This window comes from Ahaetulla prasina, chromosome 3 (genome assembly GCF_028640845.1).
Source record: "Ahaetulla prasina isolate Xishuangbanna chromosome 3, ASM2864084v1, whole genome shotgun sequence".
NCBI classification, from domain to species: domain Eukaryota; kingdom Metazoa; phylum Chordata; class Lepidosauria; order Squamata; family Colubridae; genus Ahaetulla; species Ahaetulla prasina.
In genome coordinates this window covers 124,375,774-124,383,347 of record NC_080541.1, presented here as the reverse complement: position 1 = coordinate 124,383,347, position 7,574 = coordinate 124,375,774, and the positions used below count along the sequence as shown (strand labels likewise).

At 41.6% G+C, this 7,574-nt stretch overlaps 1 long non-coding RNA gene across 1 annotated transcript; it reads left to right on the top strand.

Annotated features, from left to right (window-relative positions):
- Positions 1–422: 422 nt before the first annotated feature.
- On the top strand, positions 423–6,975 carry LOC131194241 (uncharacterized). Its single transcript, XR_009154125.1, has 5 exons — positions 423–803; positions 4,207–4,364; positions 4,898–5,031; positions 5,196–5,312; positions 6,536–6,975. It is a non-coding gene; the product is annotated as an uncharacterized LOC131194241 (long non-coding RNA).
- The last annotated feature ends 599 nt before the right edge of the window (positions 6,976–7,574 follow it).

Here is a 7,574-nt window from a genome sequence, read left to right as displayed (position 1 = left end):
GCAGGAGGTGGTGTTGCCTGATTTTGTCCACATCCTCGCACCCATCTGAGCGTCGCTGGCATTCGTTGGGCGTTCGCGGGCACTACGTATCTATCTGAAACGGACAGCTGACATTCGTAGACGGAGTCTTTGTTTGTCTCCTTTAATCCTCTTTCCTTAGGTACTAAGGTGGCGTCTTCGACCATTGGCAGGTGGATACGGCAGACAATCGCTAAGGCCTATGATTTACAATCCCACTCAAGGCCCGACCATGTGACGGCTCATTCAACCCGTGGCGGCGACTTGACGGCTTGGGCTACGAGGCGTCATTGCAGGAGATCTGCAGGCGGGGCACATGGGCTAATCCTTCCTCCTTTGTCAAGCATTACAAGCTGGGTAAGGTTGCTTCTTGGAGGCCTTTGGCCGTAGGGTCCCTGCAGCAAGTGGTTATCAGGGGAGAGCCATCAGATCAGCCAGAGACCCACCCGTAGTGGGGACATGGGGACTTTGGTATGTCCCATCCTGGCCGCTGTCTTCACCAATACGGAGAAGGGGCATTGGTTCTTACCTGAGATGCACCTTCTCGTTCGGTGAAGACAGCGGCCAGTCCCACCCTTTTCCTTGTCTGATCTGTCTCTTGCCTTTCTCCTACTTACCTTTTTTTCTCGACGTGTCGAGTCTGATTCATCGTCTTCGCCAAAAGCTGGGTTCCCCGGCAACAGAGGCGGGACTTAACAACTTTGTCAGGCTCAGTCCACCAATCTGAACGGAGAGCATCACCCATCCTGGCCGCTGTCTTCACCGAACGAGAAGGTGCATCTCAGGTAAGAACCAATGCCCCTTCTTTCATATGTATGTATAGGTGAATAAGAGAAGAGCAATAGATACAGTGGAATGCATAAATAGGAATATGCTTAGTAATTCAAGTAAAAAATTAAGAGGGCGAATACCTCTCTGGTCCTCATAATTTACAGAAAGATAGCAGTAATGTCAAAACTGCATTTTTGAAATAAAAATGTTAATGTTATTCTGCATTCTCACCTATTACTTTATTCTGTTATTCTGTTGTTATTCTGAAGTGAATTGAACTCTTTGACTCGTGGAGAATTGAACTGAACCTTCGGCCTGGACTGCTGACTTCCTGGTTGCCTGTCAACCCCAAGATAAAAGGGAGACTTTGGCAGGCAGCTGCAGATTCCCTGCCAGGACGGATAGCAGATGTGAACTCAATTACTGGCTCGTTTAGCCAGCTTGCGTGGCTGAGACTGGGAGGGGACAGAACAGGCTTCCAGTGTTTTGGGTTTTTTTTGTATAAGTTTTATTTGCGGTTTTTCTTTAACAACCATTTGTTACAAGACATTTGTGAGAAGTTAGACATTTGTGAGAAGTGGTGGAACATATAGAAATTTTAGGGAGGGAGGGAGGGAAGTAGATGGATGGATGGATGGATGGATGATAGGGTAGGTAGGTAGAGACAGACAGACAGAACATGTGCAGCATATTTTATATAGTATTTATGTTCACTTTATATTTCTATTACATATATGAAGTTCATACACACACATCCATTCAATACAAAGTAGTTTATTTGTAATTTCTATTAAAGAATGGCAATTATTAGAGTTCATGCTGATTCTTGGTTGGTTCCTTCTTTGCCACATTAGCTACTTTCTTTGGCCACATACAATATCACTAGCAGTGAAATAAAATGTAGATGATTCGTATTTTGTTGAACCACTGTGTTTTACATTTCCTAAACAAATTAACTAAAACTAGATCTTTCTTTTTCCATCCCAGCGTGAATAATCTTTATTGCCTGTATTGAACATCTACAGCAATAAATTGGGAGTTGCACATGTTTGTGCTCATTTAATTATCTTTATTTAATCACATTTTACACCTCCCTATCTCCCAAGGGACTTAGGCGGTTTACAGCCTATTAAAACACAAATACACAAATATAAATACAAAATAAAACACTAATTAAAAAACGTATTATATAAGGCTGAATTAAAATTTATAATTAAAATAATAAAACCCCATTAAAACTACATTAAATTAAAATCCTAGCCCAGTCCTGCGCAAATAAATAGATGTGTCTTAAGCTCGTGGCGAAAGGTTCGAAGGTGGGGAAGTTGACGGAGTCCCAGGGGAAGTTCATTCCAGAGGGTGGGGGCCCCCACAGAAGGCCCTTTGAAGATGGTTACCACCTTGAAGCGCACCCGGAAAGCCACAGGTAGCCAGTGCAGTCTGCGCAGGAGTGGTGTCACATGGGAGCCACGAGGGTCTCCCTCTATCACCCGCGCAGCCGCATTCTGGACTAACTGGAGCCTCCGGGTGCTCCTCAAGGGAAGCCCCATGTAGAGAGCATTGCAGTTATCCTGGCGAGATGTCACGAGAGCATGAGTGACTGTGCATAGGGCATCCCGGTCTAGGAAGGGGCGCAACTGGCGAACCAGGCGAACCTGGTAAAAAGCTCTCCTGGAGACGGCCGTCAAATGTTCTTCAAAAGACAGCCGTCCATCCAGGAGAACACCCAAGTTATGCACCCTTTCCATTGGGGCCAGTGACTCGCCCCCAACAGTCAGCCGTGGCTGCAGCTGTATTGTGTCTTGTCCGCTCTCACCGCAGCCGGGGTCTGCTTATCTGCTCCCGAACACGGAGGAATGTATGCCTCCCGGCCCCAGTTCTGGCTCCATGCCCAGACAAGCTGCAGAGGAGGGGACACCTCCCGGTCCCAGCCCTGGCTCCATGCCCAAGCAGGCTGCAGAGGAGGGAGCATCCCCCGGCCCCAGCCCTGGCTCCATGCCCAGGCAAACGGAGCAGCTAGACCCCTCCCCCTCCTCCACAGCATGTGAGCCTGAGGAAAGTTTACTTCCAACAACAGCTGATTGGAGTGACCCTCGCATCAGAAGATTGGATAGGCGGAGGCAACAGAAGGAAGGGAGGGGCAGGCCTTAATGAGTGCTGAGTCATGGAGCCACACCCCATGGCCTATATAAAGGATCTGCTTTCTGAGTCAGGCAAAGTCGAACTTATCTTGCTGAAGTCACTTACTGGTCTCCTGCCTGCTCTGAGGACTTTGCTAGGACTTTGGGCAGAGCTGCAGAGGCAAGCCTGGTTCGGATTTCCCTGAACCGGCCGTCAGCGGAGGAGTGGGACACGACAAGCTGACTGTACCGGGGTGCCGGCATTCACAGCCACTCTGTCTTGGAGGGATTGAGCTTGAGCCTGTTTCTCCCCATCCAGACCCATACGGCCTCCAGAAACCGGGACAGCACTTCGACTGCTTCGTTGGCGTGGCCCGGTGTGGAAAAGTACAGCTGAGTATCATCAGCGTACAGTTGATACCTCACACCGAAGCCACTGATGATCTCACCCAGCGGCTTCATATAGATGTTGAACAGGAGGGGCGAGAGAATCGACCCATGCGGCACCCCAGAAGTGAGGTGTCTCGAGGTCGACCTCTGCCCTCCCGTCAACACCGTCTGCGACCGGTCAGAGAGATAGGAGGAGAACCACCGATAAACGGTGCCTCCCACTCCCAATCCCAATCCCTCCAACCGGTGCAGCAGGATACCATGGTCGATGGTATCAAAAGCCGCTGAGAGGTCTAATAGGACCAAGGCAGAGGAATAACCCCTATCCCTGGCCCTCCAGAGATCATCAACCAACGCAACCAAAGCCGTCTCCGTGCTGTATCCGAGCCGGAAGCCGGACTGGAATGGGTCTAGATAGACAGTTTCATCCAGGTACTGGGGTAATTGACGTGCCACCACACTCTCTACAACCTTCGCCACAAAGCGAAGGTTGGAGACCGGACGATAATTACCTAAAACAACTGGGTCCAGGGAAGGCTTCTTGAGGAGAGGTCTCACCACCGCCTCTTTCAAGGCGGCAGGGAAGACCCCTTCCAACAAAGAAGCATTAGTAATCCCCTGGAGCCAGCCTCGTGTCACCTTCTGTGCGGCCAGTACCAAGCAGGAGAGGCACAGGTCCAGTAAACATGTGGTTTTCTTGACATGCATGATTTTAATATGCTCAAATATGCTTGTCTATGCCCCAGACTCTTTTCTAAAGAGGAAGTTTCAATTAATATCTTCTTTAAACTAACATGACAGAGAATTTATGGAAAACAAATTCATGTAATTCTTCTCATGACCACGAAATGAAGAAAATTATCAAGCAAACATCTAAAATTCATTTTATGTTTTTCATTCTTCACAGAACTGCCAGGTTTCCAGATGTCCAGAAATGCCCGTGGGCCAGGATTTAAGTTTAAAGATGTTCCTGATTTGTGATGTATTTTGGCTTCTCTAGATTGTTCAGACAAAAACTGGAAGACTGGAAGTAGATCTGAAGAGAGCGAGGGGCCAGAGTTATATGTAAGCCTTGGCATAGTTCATCAAATCTTTGCATAATCCTATTAAGTTCACACTTTCAATAAAACATTCATAATTTCTACATTGGCAATAGGACTGGCCATTTTATCAAACAAGTGACGGAAATTATATTCTAGTAGAGTTTGGGAAATAAGGTGGGAATAGCAACAGTTGAATTTGATTTTTAAACAGAACCTTTCATAATGACTGCCTTGTGCTCCCTCATAAACAAGGAACTGCCTTAATCACTGAGGAAGCAACTTGTTGGGATATGTTGACAGACATTTGTGAGAAGTGAGAACCTTCCCCATATTCTACATCCAAAATGATTTGCTTCTGAAAATCATTTTGAATTTGTTTGTGCCTTTCGTGGAATGTATATAAAAAAAAGGAAGATAATTGATTAAAGTATTATTTCCTCTGTATTTACACACACGAAGGTATTTTTAACGTGTTGTAATTGAATAAAAAGGTTGATAATTCAAGTAAAAAACTCCTAAGGGGGCTAATTTCTCTCCGGTCTTCATAATTTGCAGGAAGACAATGGAAATATCAAAACTTCTGGCAAAAAAGAGGAGCTGGAACTAAAAATTCAGGAGCTTACAAATAAAAATATACAATTGGCCAAAGAAAAAGAGAAACTTTGCGAAGGGTATAAAGAAAAGCTGAGGTGAGAAAATTTTAGATAGCAACCCTGACTTTCTCTTCCTTTCTCAGCTATTTTAATTAGTTTTTAATTTTAAACAAGTTTAAATAAATAACACCAAATAATCAAATCAAATTTAAAAAAAAACGTAAGGGGGCTAATTGCACTCTGCTCTTGATATTTTACAGGCAAAAGAGTTCAGATGAGCCTGGGCGGTTAGACAAACTCAGAAAAGATAATGAGAGTCTCAGCTGCTAGGTTATTTTCCTATGGGAAAATAATGACCTTAAAGAAGAATGTTATAGGTGAGACTTTCTTTCAAATTTATGTATTTGAGCCCTTAGGCCAGATATACTAGATAAAAGAAATGTTCCATTCTTTCATATGTATGTATAGGTGAATAAGAGAAGAGCAATAGATACAGTGGAATGCATAAATAGGAATATGCTTAGTAATTCAAGTAAAAATGAAGTGGGCTAATATCTCTGGTCCTCATAATTTACAGAAAAGATAGCAGTAATGTCAAAACTGCATTTTTGAAATAAAAATGTTAATGTTATTCTGCATTCTCACCTATTACTTTATCTTCTACTTTCCATCACTGATTTTGCGATGGAATCTCCATAGATCCGCTTTAATCTATTCTTTATTTAATGAGAACACGTGCAAACCAAAGTGATAGACCAATTTTAGATGTACTTTTTAAGATTCTTCATCCAGTTTTGCAGAGAAAGAAAATCAATATTAAATTTACTGAGATGACTAAAATGTCACAAAATGATGAGCAGGCTTTCACTTCTCCAACCCATCAGGCTCTAAAAGGTAGAAGCGAAAAGGGACAAGACAAGTTATGCCAGCAGAGACTGCAGCTACGCTCTTTCTATTAAATGCTGGTATCAGTACAGATAGAGGAATATCCAGTTCTTCTTTTATACAGTAGTGTGAACTTCCAGGCAAGGGTGCAAAATTTAGAGGCCAGAGATACAATTGGCACCTCAGATTCATAATTTGCAGAACGACAATGGAAATGTCAAAACTGCTGACAGAAAAAGAGGAGCTGTTTTGAATTGGCTCGTGCCTGTTTTAGTATGTAAGAGAAAAAAGAAAAAACTGTTTTAAGCTCTGAAGATTCTTTGGTGATAATAATAGATTATGTAATGCTAAATGCTGAAAATGACAATTATTAACGTGCTAATCAAACTCTTAAATATAGATCTTAACTTTAATGCTGAAGGAGCTAATCAAATCCCTTTAGAGTATTACAGAGGTATATTCTATCAGATTTACTGATTCATCACTTTTATTGAGAATTTCAAAAGTACCCAGTAAATCATTCCAGCATTGATTCCTGTAAGAACTTACTAGTTGTTGTAATAGAAATAGCAAAACTACATTAATTAAAATGTGAGGAATATGTATAACAAACAAAACACCAGCTATTTCAATTAGTTTCAATTTTAAACAGGTTTTATGATTCAAATAAAAAAACTAATGGGGCTAATTTCACTCTGCTCTTGATATTTTACAGGAAAAATACTTCAAATGAGCCTGGGCAGCTGGACAAACTCAGCTGTCACCAAAGATCTAGTTGAAGAAATGCATTTAAGCATTAGTTTAGAAATTCGATCAGTCAGCAATGAGCAATGGGTTTACGTCAACTCCCCGAACTCCGGGCCCTCAAGCTGAACTGAAGACTCTACTATTCCATCGTGCGGGACTAGCCTAAGAAATATGTTTTTAAGGAATACTTTAGTATAATTTTAAATGGGTTTTAAATCGTTCTTTGACCGTTTTAGTTGATTAGGCCATTAAATATTTGGTTTTAATTTGATTTTATATTGTTATTTATATCTGTTATTTTAATATGGCTGTAAACCGCCCTGAGTCCTTCGGGAGAAGGGCGGTATAAAAATTGAATTATAAATAAAAAAATAAAAAAAATAAAAAATAAAAATTATAAAACAACAATTTTAGATGCACACTCTGTTTCTACAGGTGAAATGCGCAAAATTAGAATATCATGCAAAAGTTTATTTATTTCAATAATGCATCTTAAAAGGTGAAACTAATATATGAGATAGACTTGTTACATGCAAAGCGAGTTAGTTCAAGCCTTGATTTGTGATAATTTTGATGAGCTTACTTACTACGTCAAGTGCCTGATCTTCGGACCTTCCGTCGTGAGCTAAAAACATATTTATTTATTCAAGCGGGACTGGCATAATGGTTTTAATAGTTTTAATCTTAAATTGGGGTTTTTACTGGGTTTTTAAAATTTTTTATAATTTTAAATTTAACCTTTTAATTATCAGCCTTTTGTAATTTGCTAGGTTTTAATTGTTGGTTTTAATTGTATATGCATTGTGTTTTATCTTTGGCTGTACACCACCCTGAGTCCTTCGGGAGAAGGGCGGTATAAAAATTCAATAAATAATAATAATAATAATGATAATGAAAACCCCAAATTCACAATCTCAGAAAATTAGAATGTTACATGAAATCAATAAAACAAGGATTGTACATAGAACAATATCGGACCTCTGAAAAGTATAAGCATGCATATGTAC